The sequence below is a fragment of the Delphinapterus leucas genome, chromosome 12, assembly GCF_059928025.1.
Source record: "Delphinapterus leucas isolate spDelLeu-1000000601 "Yukka" chromosome 12, BTC_Dleu_Yukka2, whole genome shotgun sequence".
Lineage (NCBI taxonomy): Eukaryota > Metazoa > Chordata > Mammalia > Artiodactyla > Monodontidae > Delphinapterus > Delphinapterus leucas.
Window position 1 is genome coordinate 17,825,331 of NC_143140.1, and position 23,753 is coordinate 17,849,083.

Here is a 23,753-nt window from a genome sequence, read left to right on the forward strand (position 1 = left end):
GAAGAGGAGTGCTATTGTTGCATATGAATGAAAGCAAACTTAACCTGCCCATGGTAACACAGCTAGTAAATTGCAGATTTGAGATTGAAAACCAAGCAGTCTGGCTCCAAAGCCCATGATCTTAACTGAAATAAATATTATAAATATTTATTGATGAATATCTAAGGAAATCATAGCTTTAAAGGATCCATCCCTATGTGTTCTGATTACCTTTCGCTACTGAGCCAAAATAGAAGGTAGAAATGAGAAGCTATTTTCCTCTACAAGTTCCCATTTGAAAGTAATAAAGGAAATGCTTTTCGGATGACTCCTGCTCTATTATTGCACATTATCAACTGGATCACATTTCCTATTACTTTGCAAATTATTTGGCATTTATTTGCTATATTTAGCTGCAATTGGTCATTAGTCTACTTTGCTGGGTAAGTTGAATTCTCTAAGTAGGGTTTTAAAAAGTACTAAAGAGGGCTTCCCTGGTGGTGCAGTGGTTGAGAGTCCGCCTGCCGATGCAGGGCGGGAGACGCGGGTTCGTGCCCCGGTCCGGGAAAATCCCACATGTCGCGGAGCGGCTGGGCCCGTGAGCCATGGCCGCTGAGCCTGCGCGTCCGGAGCCTGTGCTCCGCAACGGGAGAGGCCACGACAGTGAGAGACCCGCGCACAGAGGAAAAAAAATAAAAATAATTCAGCAGTATAGTTCCTAAATTGGTGTCTGCCTGCACTAAATGCTGTGCTTCTGATTTGCTATAGGTTTCAGTGCAGGGTATCTATACCCTTCTCTTTAAATTCATTTTCTTATAAAATAGTTTATAGTTTTTGGAGTAAAAAGCATCTCCTTTTACTTGAGTAATTACTATTTTGGGCGGTTCATCATCCCTTCCTTTATCTCTACCTTTGCATTCATTTCTGCCATTTTCTGCTTGGCTCACCAATATTTTAGTGAAAAATGGTGAAGAAACTGGTTTACTTTGTGGAATATTTTTGCCAAAAAAGCTGGTTTGCCAAGGGAAAATGAAAATCCAGTCAGGGGGCCAAAGCTTAACAAGCCTAAAACAGAGGCATCAATCTTCTTGCAAAAGCATCTATTGCTCCTAGCAATGGGTCCATTTTCTTTTCAGACACAGACTTCACTTTCTTTTCAGATGTAGCTTTAGTTTTGCTGTCATGTAACAAAAATGATGATTCTTGTTGTAATTTGTTTCAACCAAATAGGGAAAGAGACTGTGTTTCAACCAACATTTTGTTAGTTCCATTTCGATCATTATTACTGCCACTGTTCCCATGTTTAATGTCTGCTAAATATTTCTTACAGTCTTTAAAGACAGGTGCCAGATCAGAGTGGGTTTGTGTCACATGCTTCACTATCCAATCATAAAGAAAAAGTTTAACACAGCCAACTTCTTGTTACTAGCATTCCATTGGTATGCTTTATCCCAATAAAGACAGGAAAAAGGGCCATTAGTTTTGGGATTTGAACTCTTTTTCTCACCTTTTGAAGTAATAGAATCAAAGGCTACCTTGGTCCATGTCCCAGTCTTTGGACTATTGAGGGAAGGGGCACTAATTACTGCTCTTTCCATTTGACAGTCCTTGTGAAGGTTGAACTCCAGTGCCTTTACCAAATCCAGAAAACTGTCCTCCTTCAGAAAGTACAACCAAACCGTTGAAACATTTAAAAGCCCCTTCACTATCAGATTGAGATTTAACCTTCCTACACTTTGCTTTTTTTCATGACTCTATTCCTCAAGACTTCCTCACTGACCACAGAGGATGCTGCCACATCTTCTGCTTTGTCATCTTGATCCCAATTTCTGTTTATTCCTTCTCTGTGATTCTTTTGGCAGGTTCAAGGTCACAATAGAGGAGCTCGAGTCTGAGGTAGATGCTGGTCTCCTGGAAGAGCGCTTCGTTGCTCCCAGTGAATTTCTAGGGCTCATGCTATTCCGAAAACTTCATGGTTATTAAGCCCAGAGTCTCAAACACTGCTTTTCCCAGGGGCCTCATCACTATGTTCCAGAGTGAAGAGGAGACCATTTCCCACTTCACTAAAGACCACTGTAGTAACAGTGCCAAGCTCTGGGCTGCCATCTTGTAACTACAAGGGCGTTTTATATTTTTTAGTTACTAAATCTGGCAACCCTATATTGAGCAGTGAGATATTTCAGGGAAAGGATGAAAGACATAGTCAAGACTTAGCAGATCGACATTACTAGAAGGAACTAAGAGGAGGGTCTTGTTTGTAGGGAGATATAACCAAGATCCCTGCATGCTGGTGGTACCCAGGGTTCGGTTCCCCTTGAAACCCCTAGATAAGGGAAAATCACCTGGAAAAAAAGGTATTTTTGTATACTGAACTACGTATCCTGAAAACAACTATTTTGAAACAGTGATCCTGGAAGTGGCAATATTAAGTGTTTTCCCCTGAACAGAAATAAACACTCTTGGGAAAGTTTAAGTTACATTTCAAAAAATATGAGTTTGTGACTGTAAATTTTAACCTGCGACAGTTGCCTCTTTGAGACGTGTTGCCAGTGCCAAGATATATTATCAGGGTTGCATATAGCAAGGGGCACCCCTCACACAGCAAAGGATAGTGTCTTTGTTTCTGTGACAGTGACCACTGCAGTTCTCTGGATACTAACCCACCTCTTCCCCAGAAGAGCCAGGGATAGCAAGACTTGTGTTCATAATTTCTTTATTTAAAAAAAAAAAGAATTACCTTATCAAAATAATACCCCTATTTTTAACGAGAAAAAGTAAATAGTCCTAAAATCTTATTTAAAAGAAAAAATAGCAATACCTTGTTTTACAGTTCCTCATCCAGACCCCCACTACCTAAAATTTAACTGAGACCTTTTCTTTGCCATTTGCTCCTATTCTGACTACAAGTTTCTACCTTTTCTGTTCTTCTACACTCATTCAAGTGGGGTTTGTGGAAGATCTTCAGATAAATATGTGTGTCTTCAATACGAAGTCTGGAAGTCTGATTTTCTTTATAATTCTTCACGGTGGCTAACACAGTGATCTATCCAAAAGGACAAATCAGTAAACAAAACTGAATGTTACTGAGCACATAGAAGGAAACAGCTGCTCTGAAAAACAGAAACTGGCAAATTCCCATTGGTAAATCTGTTTTTAGTGATGACCAAATACCTGTGGTCTGGATCTCCTGCATATCAGTGTTCTTGTAGTTCTTCAACCATGTGTAAACAGTCTCCAAAATTATTGGGAGATCCACAAGAGCATCAGAGCGCATGCATGAAATCGGTGGCCACTGCCAATTGTTCAATGCCATGTCTCCCTCTTTTACTAAGCAATAGAGTCACAAGGTCTTTCCTCTGTGTGCTCATGGAGAGAGCGATTTCTGTTGTCTTTTCCTCTTCTTGTGAAAACTTCTTATGAGGACACAATTCCTGTGGAATTAGGGCCACATTTAACCTCATTTAAATGACCTCATTTAATCATAAATACCTCCATGTAAAGCCCTATCTCAAAATACGGTCAAATTGGGGGTTAAGGACTTCAACATATGAATGGGGATGGGCACAATTCAGTTCATAACAAACAAAAATCATCTAAATAAATATTCAGTGGTTACATGTTATGTATATTAAAAAGTATATTTAATTCTCAGGGGGAAAGTCTGGGAAAGTTGAAAGCAGGAGTTAAACAAAGACACAAATTTTCAGTTTTCCCTCAATTTCACATGAAAATAAAAGCATGATTTAAATATGTCATTGCAAGGCAGGAGAACCAGCTCTATAAATCTGGATATTACATTTCCGTTAGTAAATACCTCTTCTAAAAGGAGGTATCCTTATCAGTTGCTATCTAGTTTATAGAAATTTACTAAAAATAGGTCAGACAATTATTTGAACCTGGAAATAATATAATCTCAGCACCCTCTCCCCACAGATTAATTGCAACTCTGAATGTACAAAACTTGAATAAAATGTTAACAGTAAACCTACTTCCCTTAGGAATTTATTATATTACTGGAAATTATGCAAATAGCTTTCCCCAAATTTTTTTTCAGAAAATATGTATTGACAAACCTCGTGGAATTATCTCAACTATTTCCAGGGCTGTTAATTTCTCTTAAAGTCTGCGTCAGTTTATTACTGTACTTCCTATTTGTGCGGGTTGTCATACTGATGAAAAGAATAAAAATAGCTATTGCACTTGTTTGTTTTTTTTGTTGTTGTTGTTTTTGTCTGCAGCACGTGGGATCTTAGTTCCCTGACCAGGGATCAAACCTGCGTCCTCTACAGTGGGAGCGCAGAGTCTTAACCACTAGACCACCAGGGAAGTCCTTTTCTGCACTTATCTGTAACGGTGGAAGTTTTGTTGCATGGAAAGGACCGGATTTATCATTAAGTTTCAGGATACTTTTAAACAGAATTCAGTCTAGAAATAATATGGGGAAAAAGTGTTTCTTTTGAAATTATGACAAAAAGCTCATAAAATAATTATAAAATTATATTACATAAGTATGAAACATGTGACCATATGGAATCATTCATAAGCAGAGAAAGTGGGTCCAAAGGGTGGCTGAGGGATTTGAAGGGTGTACGGCAGGAACAGGGTCCAGTGGGGCCTCCTGCTGATTTGCTAAGCAGAGAAGGGATCAGTCTCCAGTAACAGACTCATGTTATTCAAATTGCCCAGGAGAGATCCAAGGAGACGACTGGGGTTGGCTGCGTGAACACAGCTTGAAGGGGGCTAATGCACCACAGCTAGCCGGGAGGGAGTCCGGGAAAATGTCTGGAACTGCCTAAGAGGCAAGAGACCATTGTTTCAGGGTGCACGAGGAGAGGGGATTCAGAGCACTGCCTAAATGAGCTCCAGAGAAGGGCGCGAGCCGCGGCTATCAGCGCAGACCCCAGAGACGGGCATGAAACGCTAAAGCTGCTGCTGCCGCCACCAAGAACCCTGTGTGCGAGCACAGGTCACTCTCCACACCTCCCCTCCTGGGACCCTGTGCAGCCCGCCACTGACAGGGTCCCGTGATCCAGGGACAACGTCCCTGGGAGAACGCATGGCACGCCTCGGGCTGGTGCAACGTCACGCTGGGCCTCTGCCGCTGCAGGCTGGCCCGACATTCCGTACCCCTCCCTCCCCCCGGCTGGAGTGAACCAGAGCCCCCGAATCAGCGGCTCCTTTAACCCCGTCCTGTTTGAGTGAAGAACAGACGCCCTCAGGCGGCCTACACGCAGAGGCAGGGCCAAATCCAAAGCTGAGCCCCGGGAGCTGTGCGAACAAAGAAGAGAAAGGGAAATCTCTCCATGTAGCTCCAGGAGCAGCAGATTAAATCCCCACAATCAACTTCATGTACACTGCATCTCTGGACTACCTGAACAGACGATGAATCATCCCAAAATTGACACGGTGGACTTTGGAAGCAACTGTAGACTTGGGGTTTGCTTTCTGCATCTAATTTGTTTCTGGTTTTATGTTTATCTTAGTTTAGTATTTAGAGCTTATTATCATTGGTAGATTTGTTTATTGATTTGGTTGCTCTCTTCCCTTTTTGTTTTTTTAGTGTATATATATATATTTTTCCTTTTTTTCTCCTTTTGTGTGTATGTGTATGCTCCTTTGTGTGATTTTGTCTGTATAGCTTTGCTTTTACCATTTGTCCTAGGGTTCTGTCTGTCCATTTTTTGTTTGTTTGTTTTAGTATAATTTTTAGCGCTTGTTATCACTGGTGGATTTGTTTTTTGGTTTGGTTGCTCTCTCTTTCTTTTTATTTTTTTATTTTTAATAATTCTTTTATTTTAATAACTTTATTTCATTTTTTTTCTTTCTTTTTCCCCCCTTTTCTTCTGAGCCTGGTGGCTGACAAAGTCTTGGTACTCCAGCAGGTGTCTGGCCTGAGCCTCTTAGGTGGGAGAGCCAAGTTCAGGAAATCGGACCATCAGAGACCTCCTGGCCCCACGTAATATCAAACGGCAGAAGCTCACCCAGAGATCTCCATTGCACGCTAAGACCCAGCTCCACTCAACAACCAGCAAACTACAGTGCTGGACACCCTAGGCCAAAAAACTAGCAAGACAGGAACACAACCCCACCCATTAGCAGAGAGGCTGCCTAAAATCATAATAAGTTCACAGACACCAGAAAACACACCACTGGATGCAGTCCTGCCCACCAGAAAGACAAGATCCAGCCTCATCCACCAGAACACTGGCACCAGTCCCCTCCATCAGGAAGCCTACACAACCCACTGAACCAAACTTAGACACTGGGGGAAGACACCAAAAACAATGGGAACTACCAACCTGCAGCCTGCAGAAAGAAGACCCCAAACACAGTAAGTTAAGCAAAATGAGAAGATAGAGACACAGCACATGAAGGAACAAGGTAAAAACCCAACAGACCAAACAAATGAAGAGGAAATAGGAAGTCTACCTGAAAAAGAATTCAGAATAATCATAGTAAAGATGATCCAAAATCTTGGAAAGAGAATGGAGAAAATGCAAGAAACATTGAACAAGGACCTAGAAGAACTAAAGAGCAAACAAACAGTGATGAACAACACAATAAATGAAATTAAAAATTCTCTAGAAGTAATCAGTAGCAGAATAAATGACACAGAAGAATGGATAAGTGACCTGGAAGATAAAAGAGTGGAAATAACTACTGCAGAGTGGAATAAAGAAAAAAGGATGAAAAGAATTGAAGAGTCTCAGAGACCTCTGGGACAACATTAAATGCACCAACATTCAAATTATAAGGGTCCCAGAAGAAGAAGAGAAAAAGAAAGGGACTGAGAAAATATTTGAAGAGCTTATAGTTGAAAACTTCCCTAATATGGGAAAGGAAATAGTCAATCAAGTCCAGGAAGCACAGAGTCCCATATAGGATAAGTCCAATGAGAAACACACCAAGACACATATTAATCAAACTATCAAAAGTTAAATACAAAGAAAAATATTAAAAGCAGCAAGGGAAAAACAACAAATAACATACAAGGGAATCCCCATAAGTTTAACAGCTGATCTTTCAGCAGAAACTCTGCAAGCCAGAAGGGAGTGACAGGACATAATTAAAGTGATGAAAGAGAAACACCTACAACCAAGATTACTCTACCCAGCAAGGAGCTCATTCAGATTCGATGGAGAAATTAAAACCTTTACAGAGAAGCAAAAGCTAAGAGAATTCAGCACCACCAAACCAGCTTTACAACAAATCCTAAAGAAACTTCTCTAGGCAGGAAACACAATAGAAGGAAAACACTTACAATAACAAACCCAAAATAATTTTTAATATGGTAATAGGAACACACATACTGATAACTACCTTAAATGTGAATGGATTAAATGCTCCCACCAAAAGACATAGACTGGCTGAATGGATACAAAAACAAGACACATATATATGCTGTCTACAAGAGACCCACTTCAGACCTAGGGACACATACAGACTGAAAGTGAGGGGATGGAAAAGATATTCTATGCAAATGGAAATCAAAAGAAAGCTGGAGTAGCAATTCTCATATCAGACAAAGTGGACTTTAAAATAAAGACTATTGCAAGAGACAAAGAAGGACACTACATAATGATCAAGGGATCAATCCAAGAATAAGATATAACAATTGTAAATATTTATGCACCAACATAAGAGAACTCAATACATAAGGCAAATGCTAACAGCCATAAAAGGGGAAATCAACAGTAACACAATCATAGTAGGGGACTTTAACACCCCGCTTTCACCAGTGGACAGATCATCCAAACTGAAAATAAATAAGGAAACACAAGCTTTAAATGATACATTAAACACGATGGACTTAACTGATATTTATAGGACATTCCATCCAAAAACAACAGAATACACTTTCTTCTCAAGTGCTCATGGAACATTTTCCAGGATAGAGAATACTGGGCATATACCCTGAGAAAACCATAATTCAAAAAGAGACATGTACCACAATGTTCATTGCAGCACTATTTACAATAGCCAGGACATGGAAGCAACCTAAGTGTCCATCGACAGATGAATGGATAAAGAAGATGTGGCACATATATACAATGGAATATTACTCAGCCATAGAATGAAACAAAATTGAGTTATTTGTAGTGAGGTGGATGGAATGTCATACAGAGTGAAGTAAGTCAGAAAGAGAAAAACAAATATCGTATGCTAATACATATATATGGAATCTAAAAAATAGAAAATAAAGAAAATGGTTCTGAAGAACCTAGGGGCAGGACAGGCATAAAGATGCAGACGTAGAGAATGGACTTGAGGACACGGGGAGAGGGAAGGGTAAGCTGGGATGAAGTGAGAGAGTGACATGGACTTATATACACTACCAAATGTAAAATAGCTAGCTGGTGGGAAGCAGCCACATAGCACAGTGAGATCAGCTCGGTGCTTTGTGACCACCTAGAGGGGTGGGATAGGGAGGGTGGGAGGGAGACGCAAGAGGGAGGGGATATGGGAATATATATATATGTATAGCTGATTCATTTTGTTATACAGCAGAAGCTAACTCACCATTATAAAGCAATTATACTCCAATACAGATGTTAAAAAAAAAAAAAGTGCCCAGGAGAGAGATCCAGTTTATTCACAGTTTTGCAAGAGTCTGAACCTCAGCATGTGATTTTTAACATAAGATAACATTTTGATGAATATAGTAATTTGTGAAAGTTTGAACTATTTACTTTGAAAAATAAGAGACTGAACAGAAGCATGGTCTATGAATCATTTTTCACAGATTTCACAGAGCAGGAAGAAGCCGACATTTATTATCTTTGCCCCCAGGTATCCCAGTCTATGGATACTTCAGAGTTAGAGTTGATTGTCCACTGAGACACATGCAAACGGGCTGTTTATGATCAACTTCCATTCTGATTGGCCAGTGTTCTATTTTGATGCGCTACTGTCTGTGCCATAAAAGGTGCCTAAATATTCTGAATATCTCCCTGATGATAATGTTATAGCAAGTATTCAGCTTAAATTTTCAAATTATATTATTTCATTGATACGTGTGTGTGTGCATACACTTGATTTCACTTTATAGTAAAATATAAAAATTCTGAATATCATTTGACAGATTTTACAACTCCAAAGTAGACAAAATAAGCCAATAGGAAGCCAACTGACCCTGTTCTTGGATGTCGTATGCCCTACAAAGAGCACCGTCTCTTCACGCTACTAAACAGCCCTGCCTAATCCGAGCAGCATCATTATATACGAAGCAGGGACTGCAATAATGAAGGAGAGACTTAACCCAAGTCTCAGTTCTGAGAACTTGCACACATCACCTCTGTGAGTGAAAGCCTCCTTACCTCTAAAATAGGATCAAACAGTATGACCTCATCTTTTCCAAAAGGCTGCTGTGAGAGGCAGGTGAGAAGGTAACACAAATGTGAGGTCTTATTTTTCATTTTGTTTCCACTGGCTTTTAAAATCCAATCCATGAAATTTTCTTACTTTTAGGGACAATGATGCTTAAACCAATTCTCTTTGGTTCACTTGGATTCACTGTTTACACTGAAGAGAAAGTACCTACAGCAGAATTCTTAAGAAGTTGGCTCTGATAACTGGCTGTTTCCTCATTTTTCTCCTGTTAAGCTGAACTTCTTGGACCATCTTCTATACTGAAGAAGCCTAGCGTCATTATCCCACCTCCACGTGTTCAAGTCTCTTCCAAATACACTTTCCCCAGTATATGACATGAAGTTACTGGAGGCATATCGCATTTTTATTTCATACAACAAAGCAAACATTGGATTTTTTAAACTGTCACATTGGCTACACATGGGAGGTAAACATAAAGTGAATTTTGTTATAGCCCCTCTGTCAGAGAATTACTTTTACACTTAATAAAAAGGGGAATTTTATGAGAGGTTTAAAATCTGTTGTACAGTGTGAGCTAGAAACACAAAGGCCACATAGCTAACTGCAAATGTGAGACATGGCTGAACGTGGAAGGGTGAGTAGTGGGGACAAAGGGTAAGCGTTCTGTGTGGGAAGCAACCTCTTCTCCTGTATTTAACCTAAGTTGTAACTCTGTGATTTTTTAAATTTACAAACAGTTTGCCAATCTTATAAAGAACCCAAAGGCATACTCAGTCATGATAAAAATAGAAAATCATATCTGGCCACCTCTGTTGTAAAGTGGGCATGGTCGCCAAGAAAGGGGAATCCATGCCAGCACCTGTGGGTCAGGTGACTTCAGAGAGCCTGACCATATGGATGAGTAGCTCTTGTGTCTGCTAGACAACTGAGGAAGACAAAGTATTCAGGACTAGCATTATTTTTGCTTAAAGATTCCAAGAGGGAGAGATAGACTATACTGAAAATAATAGCATTCTAAAAGTCACAGGTGGTTTCAGAAATTCATGGCAGTCCGTCTACCCAGAGCCTTTACCAAAATGTCAAGGCCGTGAGGACTTGGGAAATTTGGTTGCTGGTTGAGCAGCTGTTTCCCAGAGACAATTCTATACCAAGAAAGGAGAAGTACGTGTTTGAGGAGTGCTAGTCATCTCTGCCACAGCTAAACCTTTGGCTTTAAAACGTTTGGGTAAACAATTTGCATACAATTTTCAAACTGAGCTGTGTATGAAATCTTGAACATTATTATTTCCTTGAGTGATTTTTATGATAAATCTAAAGTTGAGATTTCATTTTAAATGGATGAAGGGTAGATCCCAGCTTCCAATATAATCTTTGATTACATTGTTAATCAAAGTGAGATTATTAATTTAGGGAGTATTGCATTACGAACGGTTTTTGAGGAAGAGCTGTCTTTGTAAGCCAGCTGAGATTGCTTGGTCTTTGGTCTCAGCCGCGTCCCAAGTTGCTGGCTCTCCTTTTGTGGCCAATGAGTTCTTATGACAATCACCAATCTCACTTGTCCAATAATTTTCCTCTATTGAAAGACTTTCCTTTTGCTACCTAGTGAGCAAGATTACTACTGCCTAAGAAAACAAGACTCCCAGTAGATTAAAAATCATAAAATGTATACAAATTGGGGGTATTTGAGGTGGGGCAGAATCCAATGTTTTAGAATGGTATGACAGATTTTGCATGCTTCGTTTTAGTTACTATTACCACTAATAGCCCTATCATCAAACCACTTAAGCCTAAAAACATCATACAGTAAAATCACTCAGCTTTCACTTAAATGACAAATGGAAGATTTTATATATATGCTAAAAACCCATAAGTGACAAGGAAAGAATAAGTCAAAGAAGGATGTATACTCATTTTCCTATGTGTCCCTTTTTTGGCTAAATAGAATTCTAAACATGAAGATAATTTATATATGGATTAGGAAAATTAAGCCTGTAACTTACTCTCATGTTCGGTGAAGTTTTGAATTTTAAAAAGGGGATGAGATGTTAGTAATCCAGGTTACAGATGCCAGAGGATGAACATCTGAATGAGAGCAGGGGCTGGCACGTCTATGTAAAGAGACACATATAGAATATCTCTTATATTCATGAGTCTATGATTATTACTGTTACAAAAGAAAAAGAAAAAGACACAACATTTTGCTTACAATGTGAATTCAGCTTGTGTGTCCTACTCTGAATGCAGAGGCATAAGCTATCAAACAGCAATAGATTTGCTGAGCCAAAAAATGAGATAAAAAGTTATTTTAAAATATTTAACCTCAGTTCAGGATTTCAGATTATACTTTGGTAAAAATGATTATTTTAATAAGAACATTTTGCTTCTACTATCAATAAGTATTTTGTAATACATAGATATATATAAAGGTTAACTTTAAATTTATTGTATATTTTTTAATTCAGTCTAGGAATATATTTTGGCATCTATAAAAAAGCTTTGAATTCAAATTTAAATATTTTTATTGTCAGAAACGTCAGTAAATTCACTGAATAAAAAAAGCCTGCTATAACTTTATTAAACCTTCAGTGTTTGGTAAATTCCACATAAATCAGACTAAAAGCAGTGATCGCATTTCAGCATTCTACCTAATGACAGTATAAAATACACTACAGATCAAGATCTTTAGGTAAAGGATGTTTTCTGATGAGAAAAAAAGTGGAAATTCAAAAGGATAAGCAAATTAGCTTGAAAAATATTTTTACACACAATCATAATAAAACTTTAGAATAAAAATCAAGTTTTTTTTTAGAAAATACAGTTATGAAAATAAAATTTTCTTACATATTCCCTATGGATATTTTTAAATTATTTTAAATGTAAGAATTTGTGTCTGGTTAACAGCTTAGAAGTATATGTTTGTTTATAACTGTATAGTCATATTCAGCAGAAAATGGCAACTAAATATGAAGAGTCATAAAAAGAAAGCTATATTTTTCCATCAGCTTCTTTTAGTTTTTGGAGTTATTCTGATGCATGGTCAAATGTCCTAAATCATTGCTGGGGTATTAGGTCCCCAGAGCTGCTATAACAAAATACCACAAACTGGGTGGATTAAACAGACATTTACAGCCACACAGATTGGAGGCTAGAAGTCCAAGATGAAGGTGTAGGCAGGGTTGGTTTCTTCTGAGGGCTGTGAGGGAAGGACCTATTCCATGCCTCTCTCCTTGGCTTGTAGATGGCCGTTTTCATGTTCCTATGGCTTTTCCCCTGTATGTGAGTCCATCTCCAAATTTCTCTTTATAAGGAAAACAGTCATATTGGATTAGGGCCCATAATCACCTCATTTTAACTTGGTAAAAACCCTATCTCTAAATAAGGTCACATTCTGAGGTACTAGGGTTAGGACTTCAGCATATGAATGGGGGAGCACAATTCAGCCCATCACAACTGTAAATCTCAGTAATCATGAGTGCAGGTATCGGAGGATATATGATTGAGGCAGGTATATATATATATATATATATATATATATATATATATATATATATATGTATCATCTTTCCAACTCTTGTGGAAGCAGAGGGTCTTTCCATCCAGGGGAGAGCACTGGCAGCCTTCTCAGTTTTCATTAGCACAAAGTAGTCACAACTCATGCTTCGCTGGCTTCCCAAAGTGAACGTGTTGTTTGACAATAAGTGATATATGATGTCTGCAATCCAAAATGAGTGCTTTGTGAACATTCATTTAAGGATTCTAATGCTACTCTTGAATCAAATGAGTCATTAAAGGTCTACCTGAGAGCTCTCCATACCAAATAAATACCTTAACATTTGTTACACTAACTCCTTGCAGGGGGTTGATCACAGACTTACAATGTAGTTTTAGCCCTTGGAGTTTATCAAGGTGAATGTTGGAAATAAACTTTTGAATTCTGATTCTACATTTACTGTAAAACTACTGTTGTCCATTTTTTTTGTTTGTTAATTAGGAACAGAATTGTCTTTCTCAATAGCCAGCCTGTTCTCCCTTCTCTGATTATGAAAATATGTAATTTAAAATGCTATCTTTTTGGCCTTTGTGACTGTTATCAGAATTGATGCTGTCAGAGGAATTATGGAGCATAATTGTTTTTCTCCTCTTAGATGCATTATTATCTTTTAAAAAATTCCACATTTAATCTGTCTCTGTGTGTGTGTGTGTGTGTGTGCACATTTACCCATGCATGTGTGTGTGTGTCTCTTCTTTGGCAAGTTTTTCCTTAAAAATTTTGTAAATACATGAGGGGAAAGTGAGTCAATAACTTAAAATTTAATATCACAAGAAAAAACCAAACTACCTTCTTGTTTCTTATACTGTCTATTAATCTACACGACCACCTGTGATGACACAGTTACTCTCAGTAACTAAGGAGAATTAAGCCAATTTTATCTGTCCGCAAGCAGAATGGTTCTTAGAGTCTATAAATGTCAGTTATTCCAACTGCATCACGTGATTAATACGCAAACACTGAATGGTTTAAGCAGATGTCACAACTGAAATATTTCAGGAATCTTAGCTCCTGCTACTGAACCATTAAATATCACCTGTTGCCTTAGTACCATATGATTCATCAAGGACTTAAATGAAATTAAGTCTCTAATAGTACTTTCAGTAGATTTAAAGTTGAGGTTACACTTCTCCAATGCCTGGACATTTGTGTTAATTTATAAATTTTAATTTAATTTATAATTATAATTAATTATAATTATAAATTATATATAATTATAAATTATAAATATATATAAATTATAAATATAATTTTGAATTATAATTATAAATATAAATATATATAAATTATAAATATATATAATTATAAATTTTAATTAATTTATAATTTTAAAATTATAAATTAATTTATAAATTACTCATAGCTATAAGAGCATTCTATATCAATTCTACAAACAAATTCAGAGGCAGCAAATTTAAATCGTATTTCTTCTTTAATATGTTTTATAAAGTTAATTTTGTTTGCTTTGACCTGTGATATCACCAAAATCTGGTGAACAATTGAGACTAAACAACATCCTAGACATGTACATTTATAAGTTGGGTAACACTTGAACAAATTTTAATTTCTCTATCAAGATCTCCCATGTCAGATCATTACACGTTCACATCAGGGTTGTTTCATTATTGAGTTGTATATCCCATCTCAATAATTGATACATAACTCTTAGAGATTTTAAATTGCCAATTGGATAATAACCATGGGATTCTTATTTCCCCACTTCTAAGCAACTGTTTGGTATCTAGGGTATTTTTTTTATTATATACCTGATAGGATCAATCAAAGTATTATTTTAATTCACAGATTTTCTAGATCAAGTGCCGCTTTCTATCTTGTCTGTAAGAGTTTTGTGTAACAGACGATTAATTCAGAGTCCTTGCTTACCTGAAAAGTTCCTTCATTTCACGAGAAAACCCCATTATCCAACAACTCCTCCCACTAATTGGTCTTAATACCATTCTATCTTCTGGGCCTGTGTTTCGATAATTCAGCAACATTTTTTGCTCATGATGAGGAGTATGTTTTTATTTTTCATTATAATGTGGTTCCAGACCACTGCCTGTCTTGTCCTCAGAATCACCTGTTCACTTTCCAGGGGGCAGCCTATGAGTACTTAATCCAAGTAGAGGGATCAGATGGGATTGTGATGCCTAGAAATGAGGCAGACAAGTGTATGCAGGGAGGAGACACCCATGCTTTCAACAAAATATATTAATGAATTCTTTGTGGATTCCACAACGTTCTTTTCTAAAAATAGATGTAATATTCTAAGTTTCAATAGAAAGTCTGAAAGTCTAAACTAGAGTGTGAAACTTTCCACTCTTCAAGTTATAGAATAACGTATTTTCCCAAGCCATTCGTAACAGTTTGTACCAAAATGAAATGTGTTGCTTACATTGGAGCCTTCTAGAACAAAATATCTATGCCAAATTGTAGAGGAAAAAGTAACCAAGATCCATGAACTAAATATCTGAATTTTTAGAAGTTAATATATCATCTTATCTGCAGTTCAGAAGTTTCAATTTGTCAAAATTGGAGGAAGCTTGTTGGGTTGCTGAATGGCAATGCCACACCTTATTCCATACACACAATAGTTTCTTTATATGCATATATTATCATATTTTCATATACTTACTATAAGTAATGTCATAAATTACGTATACCATTTTATATGTATACATTTCCATAGAACAAATACCTTTACACTTGTAATCAAAGGGATAAAATTATCCATGTTTATTTTTAAAGTATATTTCAGTATTTGTGGGACTTAATACTAGAGATTTTGTCTAAATAGATAGCTGGATGATAATTCAATGTTACTTTTCAACTACGGTTTTTAACTAAATTGCAAAGTTCATCTTCCCTATATCTATAGTAGCTATGAAAAACCTCTCATTTCTCTTCTCTTATTCCAGGAGAAACCTGGTACTAATGTGTTAAGAAAAAGAAGTAAACAACCTTAAGATATTATAAGTGGTAGTAACCAGAGAACATCGTCAGAGCTTTAGAAATTCAACTTCATAATCCCATAACATACATTGTAGATATATTTGGTGATGAGACCATCTGCAGCTCTTGGTGCTAACAGGAAACGTCTTTACATGACAGATTTAGGGTATTTTTTAAGGTACTTTAATCTTATTTTATCCACCCAGAATGTCAGTTCTGCTCTCCAAAGAAATTTTAACAGTTACCCTATGTAATGTTTGCATTAAAAGGTGCTAAAAAACAATCATAAGTAGATGTTGAATAGTTTCCAGGCAGCTAAACACAGAGTGTGAGGATGTACAGAAAATATTCAGTTGTTAATTTACCTCATGAATATTATTATTAAAATACAAATATTTTACTCTTCAAGTAACATAAATTTATAGGATTGATAACATGCTACAGTAATTTGCAGTCAAGTTTCCGTTTGTCAGATAGCCTACATTTATAAAATTTTTAAACTTATTATCTGTTAGAAATTATACTAAGATGCCATCATGGGTCCTATAACTCAATAAGTTAGAATGGCCATCATGAGATGATATCTCAGTGTGGTTTTGATTTGCAGTTCCCTAATGATTAGTGATTTTGAGTATTTTTTGTACCTGTTGGCTATCTGGATGTCTTCTTTGGAAAAATGTCTATTTAGATCTTCTGTCCTTTTTAAAATTAGATCGTTTTCTTGTTATTGTGTTTTGTGAATTCATTATATGTTTTGGATATTAACCCCTTATTAGATATATGATTTGCAACTATTGTCTCCCATTTGGTAAGTTGCTTTTTCATTTTGTTAATGTTTTCCTTTGCTGTTCAGAAGCTTTTTAGTTCGACGCAGTCCTACTTATTTTTGCTTTTGTTGTTTTGCAAAAAATTGTAGCTAAGATTTATATCAAAAAGCCTACCACCTGTTTTCTTCCAGGAGTTTTATGTTTCAGGTCTTACATTCAAGTCTTTAATCCATTTTGAGTTGATTTTTGTGTATGGTGTAAGATAGTGATCCAGTTTCATTCTTTTACACGTGACTGTCTAGTTTGCCCAACACCATTCGTTGTACAGTTTTGACTTCTTTATCATAAATTAATTGACCATATATGTGTGGGGTTACTGCTGTCCTCTTTTTTTTGGTTCCAATGATATATGTGTCTGTTTTATGCCAATACCATACTCCTTGGACTGCGATAGCTTTGTTGTATAGTTTGAAATCAGGAAGCATGATGCCTCCAACTTTGTCCTTCTTCCTCAAGATTGTTTTGACTATTCAGGGTCTTTTGTGGTTCCATACAAATTTTAGGATTATTTGTTCTATTTCTGTGAAAAACGCCACTGGAATTTTGATAACAATTGTATTGAATCTGAAGATTATTTTGGTCAGTATGGACATTTTAACAATGTTAATTCTTCCAATCCATGAGCATGGGACATCTTTCCATTCATTTGTATCATCTTTAATTTCTTTCATCAATGTCATATAGTTTTCAGTGTACAGGTCATTATTAGTGTATGGAAATGCAAAGAAAACTTAGTATGTTGATTTTGGATCCTGCAACCTTACCAAATTCGTGTACTAGTTCTAACAGTTTTTGGTGGATTCTTTAGGGTTTTCTATAATATAGTATCATGTTATCTGCAAATAGTGATCGTTTTACTACTTTTCTTATTTGGATGCTCTTCATTTCTTTTTCTTTCCTAATTTCTCTGAGTAGGACTTCCAGTACTACGTCAAATAAAAGTGGCAAGACTGGGTATCCTTGTCTTGTCTTGTTTCTGATCTTAGAGGAAAATTATCAGCTTTTCACAATTGACTATGATGTTAGCTGTGGACTCCAATCAATTTCTTTTGCATAGAAATTAAACACTACTGATTTTACTAGATACCTACCATGTTTTTTTGAAGGGTGACTTGTTATGCTGTATAGTTTATGCCCAGCCAAAAAGCTTGAGTGACAACCAAAATCCGTATTGCTCCACTCACCAAACATTGCTCTTTGGCTTCAGTTCTTATCAACTCAGAGCGTGAGTCTTTTTTCTAGCTTGTCAATTCAGACTGTACCTTTTCTAAATAACTGTATGTGATGATGGGGTAGCCCCATCTTTGGGGTTATTTTATTTTCAGTTAAAACTATCCAAAGTTTCCTTTAAGGCTAGGAAGTTCATATAATATCAATCTGAGAGGTTTGTCATTTAAAAGCCTTCTGGTGGGGACTTCCCTGGTGGCACAGTGGTTAAGGATCCTGCCCACTAGCTAACTGTTTTGCATTTCATAGTGTATATATGTTGATGCAGCAGCATAGCACAGGGAGATCAGCTCGGTGCTTTGCGACAACCTAGAGGGTTGGGAGAGGGAGGATGGGAGGGAGGCCCAAGAGGGAGGGGGTGTGGGGATATACGTATGCATATGGCTGATTCACTTTGTTGTACAACAGAAGCTAACACATTATTGTGAAGCAATTATACCCCAGTAAAGACCTATTTAAAAAAAAAAAAAAAAAAGAATCTGCCTATCAATGCAGGGGACACAGTTTCAAGCCCTGGTCTGGGAAGATCCCATATGCCACGGAGCAGCTAAGCCATTGTGCTACAACTACTGAGCCCACGTGCCACAACTACTGAAGCCCACGTGCACAAGCATTGGAGATTATACAGACAAGAAAAGATGGGGAATCTCTAAGTTGGAGCACATTTCCCCACTTCCACAGATCATCAGTGGGGGTGGGGCTAGAGGAGAGACCAGGAGCCAATGCATTACCAGTACTTTTCCTCTAACCTCACTTCTTAACTGTCAGGTGCTAGGTGTGGAGGTAAGAGTGGGTTGTGTGACATGGAAAAGAATATCCCCAAAGCCAACTCTGCAGTTTCAGAACAAAGGTAACTTTGGGGGAAAAAAATATACTTAAGAAGTCAGTACATTTTCTAAACTGTATTCTCACCAAAGTGTTAGCACACCCAGAAGCAAAAGTTGTGTCACAATTTGCCAACACAATAGTCTCAAGCAATTAAAGAAAAATCACAAACAAAGAAACAAAACAGAGAAAAACAAAAACTTAGATTGTAGCTGCAAATAACAAAGTCAAGGAAATTACAACTACGCTATTCTGGAACAAATAAGAGGTGGAGAAATAACCATTTATTCCAAGATGTGTAGCTAGAAAAATATTGCAACCTGAAACTTTGTCAAAAAGACTTCAGGTATATATTACAAAAGGTATAGAGGATGTCAGAAATGAGAAACAATTTTAGGAAATTGAAATATATCACAAAGAATTAAACAACATGTGTCTGTACTTTCAAGGAATGTTGAGAACACTAACTCTATGAAACATGCTGAAGCGTGAGTTAATAAGGCATTAGGGCGATATTTTAAAATCAAATAGGCACCCAAAAAAACTACAGAGAAAAATAATACGAATGAAGGATTTATAATGTAATTAAAACCATTAATACACAGAAGACTCTAATGATGGTATGGAAAAGTAACTTCAGAAAAATTACACAAAATGAAGAAATGGACAAAGGGATAAAAATAATTATAGATAGATACGAAGACAGATATTGGGGACCCAAAATATGGTGTTTTTTGAAAAATGACTAGGATAAATGGAACAGGGAAAAAACCCTCACAGATATAATAGAGGGCTTCCACATAAATATGACAAGCTAGCCACATGTTTCTATCCTCCCTTACATAAATCTGCACTCAGAACACCTTACAGTAATGAAAAGTGGTAATGAAAGTCCATACGGACAAAAGAATTTGAAAGGGGACACCAGTGAGATAAGATTCCAACCAGGTTTGGGAAGAAGGAAAGCCGATGAATTACAATGTTTTGGCCATGGAAAGCAATATAGAAGAGAGGTTCAGAACTGGGGCAAACCGTGAAGTTGGAAAGTGAGGTCCTTGTTTCAGGCATCCCAAGACCACCCACAATTTTGATGATTCACTAGAAGGAATCACAGGATTCAGCATATAGTTGTACTCACAGCGAATATTTATTACAGTGATACAAGAAGGATCAGTAGGAAAGACATAGGTGGAGCCTAGAAGGAATCGATGCGAGGACTTCCTACACTCCATCCTCTGTCATACAGAGCACACATTCCTGCCATTGAGGAAAATGCAGCAACATGTGTGATGTTGCTGCCCAGGGAAGCCTGTTTGAGACTAAAAGTTTAGGGTTTTTACTGGTGGCTGATCATGTAAGCACCTTTTGCCTAGCACCTACCAAAATCTACACTCCCAGCAGGAAAGCAGGTATTCACCATAAATCCCAGTGTTGTATAAACAGACGAGGCACAGCAACTAACCTTACCACTTAGGGACAAAGAGAACGTTTTGAAAAGCCAAGGTACCAGAAGCCAGCCAACGGCCAACCTTGCAAGCAGGCCCTTCTAAAGACAGGAGCTTCAGCCTGCTGTGCAATGTCTCCCCAGGCCCATCTCAACTTTTACAAAATGACTTCCTCTTCCTCCACTCCTTTGCCAGAGAAGAGAGACTTATTCCCTGGAGGAATTAAAACAGGTTGTTTTAAACTGGGGATGCAGACCTCATGTAGCACAAAAAATGAGGCACAGGATGAAAGGCAAGGAGAGTAGGTAAAAGTCTGTGCACTGAGCTATGGAGTTCTTGGGCCACCACTGCTAGAAGGTTGGAAGATTCTAGTCTAGAGAATGATTCCCCAAGAAAATTACCCTGTACTTCAGGTAAAGATTTTCCAATGAAAGAATTTTAGAGATACTTAAATGCATTTCTCTCAATTAACTGACTAAGTTACTTTAGTAGACACCTGAGCTGGTTTGCTAAGGATCTCCTGTCTACAAACTGCCTCTTCCCCCATCATTATGTTTAGATGGAAATGCTTCTTTCAGTACAGTGTGACCTTGTCCCCTGGACCAATTTGATTTATGTTTTGTGCTCAACTCAAGTTGAATCCTTTTCTAGGATATTTTAATTCAGCCCTAGGGAGATATCTTGAGGTCATTCTCTTCCTGGTGTCTTAAAGGATGAAGTATAAAGATGGAAAGCCATTGGCAACCACATGTTCTGCCATGTGGAGAAGTGTGTTCTTCAATGGAAGAGAATAAAGTTCAACAACAGACAGGAATGGTGGCACCTGAGTACCTGGCATGGAATGTGCCTCACGCCCATCCTTGCCTTTCCCAGGGTTTGGTAGTCAACATTTTCCTGAATTCTATAAGCCAACCCATTTGCCTTTGTTCATACACCATTTGGGGTTGGCTTTCAGTCGTTTGCCAATAAGTGTTATTACTAAATACATTACGGTAATAAATCATTCCTGTTAGGTGAATTTTTAAGTTTATTTTAGTTTTAGTTTTATGCATTCTTCTGGAAACCAAATGACATTTTATCAATATTTCCTCTGATTCAGTTATTTCATCTGTAAGATAAAATGTTGGACTCTGGTTTTTCAACCCTGGCTGGGCATTGAGAATCACCTGGAGGGTTTGTGTGTGTATGTGTTTAATGTCCAGACTCCACTCTGCATACTTTCCTTTTCTTCTTCAAATACTAAAATTTATTAGTCTATGATTCAACTTGAACATTTATGCAATACATTAGGCTAATCTGAGAGATATTTTTGGTGGTGAGAGGTTTAAGAAAAACTTAATTGACATTATATAATAGAATATAAATATAATCTAATTTATCAGTATTCCAAAAGAAGCTAGTCAGTTAAATGTCAGATTTGCTGTGGTTGTTATCTTTTACTATAATAGCAGGAAAGGAACAAAAATATCTGAGGCAAGAGAAAAATTACATAGTACGTAAATAATACCAGTGCAGAATATTTTTTTTAAAGAGGTAGTATTTAAGGAAAATCTCACTGTACAAAGGGAAGAATCTCTTAAAGAAAATAATATTAAATCTGGTCATCTGCAAAGAATTGCTTTCAAATGTCTATTTCATCATAGAAAACAGCTATAAAATAAAGATGAACAGCTCTTGTAGTGGAGCCTTGCAGACCTCCAGCCTCGTATAAATACCCTGCAAAGTCCCACACACCCGAGGTCGCAGCCTTTTTCCTCCTTCCCACAGAAAGAAACAGAAGAAACACGTCTCTTTCTCATTTTCATTCAAGTCTTAATCATAATCCAAAGCTTTTATCTGCCATTAGTTTTTTCATTATTTTCCACTAACTGAGTCAACTAAATATTAAAGCATCTATTCTAGACAAAATACAAGGCCAACTCAAAGGAAAAAATAAAATTAAAATACAAATTCTACTATACTCTGAATTTGTGGGGATAAAGCAGGTCTGCATATAAAATATATGGGCACCACAAATATATAAATACCAGATGAGCTCTAAAGAGAATAAGATCAAACACGAGAGCCATTGTACAGTGAAGGGTGAAAGTCTAGATTTTGAATCCAGGCCATTTTCATTTTCCTGCTTTTGTGACTTTAATAGGTATTTAGTCTCAGCTTCCTTATCTTCAAAATGGGGATGATGATATCCCCATTTTGAATTTTTGAAGTTCAAAAAGTAGTTGTAAGAATTAAATTGATTAACATATGCACCATGACTATCACAGTACCTAGAATAGGGTAGTCATAAACCAAAAGAATTGTCTTAGTCAAGGCTCTTTTGAGGGCAAATTTCAGAGAAAAAAAAAACCTTAGGGCTTCCCTGGTGGCGCAGTGGTTAAGAGTCCGCCTGCCGATGCAGGGGACACGGGTTCGTGCCCCAGTCCAGGAAGATCCCACATGCCGCGGAGCGGCTGGGCCCGTGAGCCATGGCCGCTGAGCCTGCGCGTCTGGAGCCTGTGCTCCGCAACGGGAGAGGCCGCAGCAGCGAGAGGCCCGCGTACCGCAAAAAATAAATAAATAAATAAAAACCTTACTACCTTAAATGGGATTATCTCAAGGAAATCAAAAGAAGAAATTTCTTAGGGAGGAAGAAAAGACAAAAATCAACACCTAGCCTCTGGAAGTCTCAGTAGCCATTCTCCCAACTGTCTCTCTCCTCCTCTTTTCCTTTCTCCTCACACAGCCATAACACATACAAACCCACACTTTACAACCTGGAAAAATCTCCTAACCAACCGTCAGGCACCAGTTTAAATTTGATTTGTTCTACAAATTGTTCACAAATGCCCCAGAGGAGAATTAATTACTCTCCTTTCTGTATTCCCGTACACACTGTATTCTCATACATACATACATACATATGTAATACTCTGTGCAGGTCTGATCTCTTTGAAGGTGATCAGAGTGAAAACCTCAGAACACATGACTACAGAAACCACTCAGAACCAGTTTGATCTTTCCTAAAAATGGTTTCACCTAGCTGCCTCTTCCATTTCTTAAGTTCATAGCTCTTCCTTTTTGGCTTCTTGGATCAGGAATTCTGGAAGAGCATGGATGGGGTGTTCTGAGTCAGTCTCTCTCTGAGTTGGTAAATGTTGGCTGCAGCTGGAGCAGGTGACTGGCTGGGATCTATTTTTCTAAATGCAGTCTAAGAGCTTCTCCGTAAGGTCTCTCCATGTGGGGTAGCTTGGGCTTCCCTGATGAATGGCTTCCCTGGGGCAACTGAGCGGCTTACAAGGCAGTTTAAGCCTCCAATACTATTGTTGCATAACAAACTACCCCAAAACTTAGTGACAACAAAAAATCATTAATTTATTCATGAATGACTTCAAATTTCATGAATCTGAAATGTGAGCAGGACTAAGCACAGTATCACCTAAAGTCATTCAACTGGGGACTAGATAGTTAACTCTCAAGATGGCTTATTCACATGACTGACACACTGGTCTAGACTATTGGTGGATAACTCACCTACGAGTACGGAACGAAGCCCCATGTTGGCTTTTTCATAGGCTTCTTGGGCTTCCTCACAGTGTGGTGTCTGGACTCCAAGACCAAGTGTCCCACAAGAACAAG

The 23,753-nt window shown here is 37.6% G+C and overlaps 1 pseudogene; it reads right to left on the bottom strand.

Moving 5' to 3' along the window:
• Positions 1 to 458: 458 nt before the first annotated feature.
• Positions 459 to 3,292, bottom strand: LOC111183286 (nuclear pore complex protein Nup50 pseudogene; annotated as a pseudogene).
• Between the last annotated feature and the right edge of the window lie 20,461 nt (positions 3,293 to 23,753).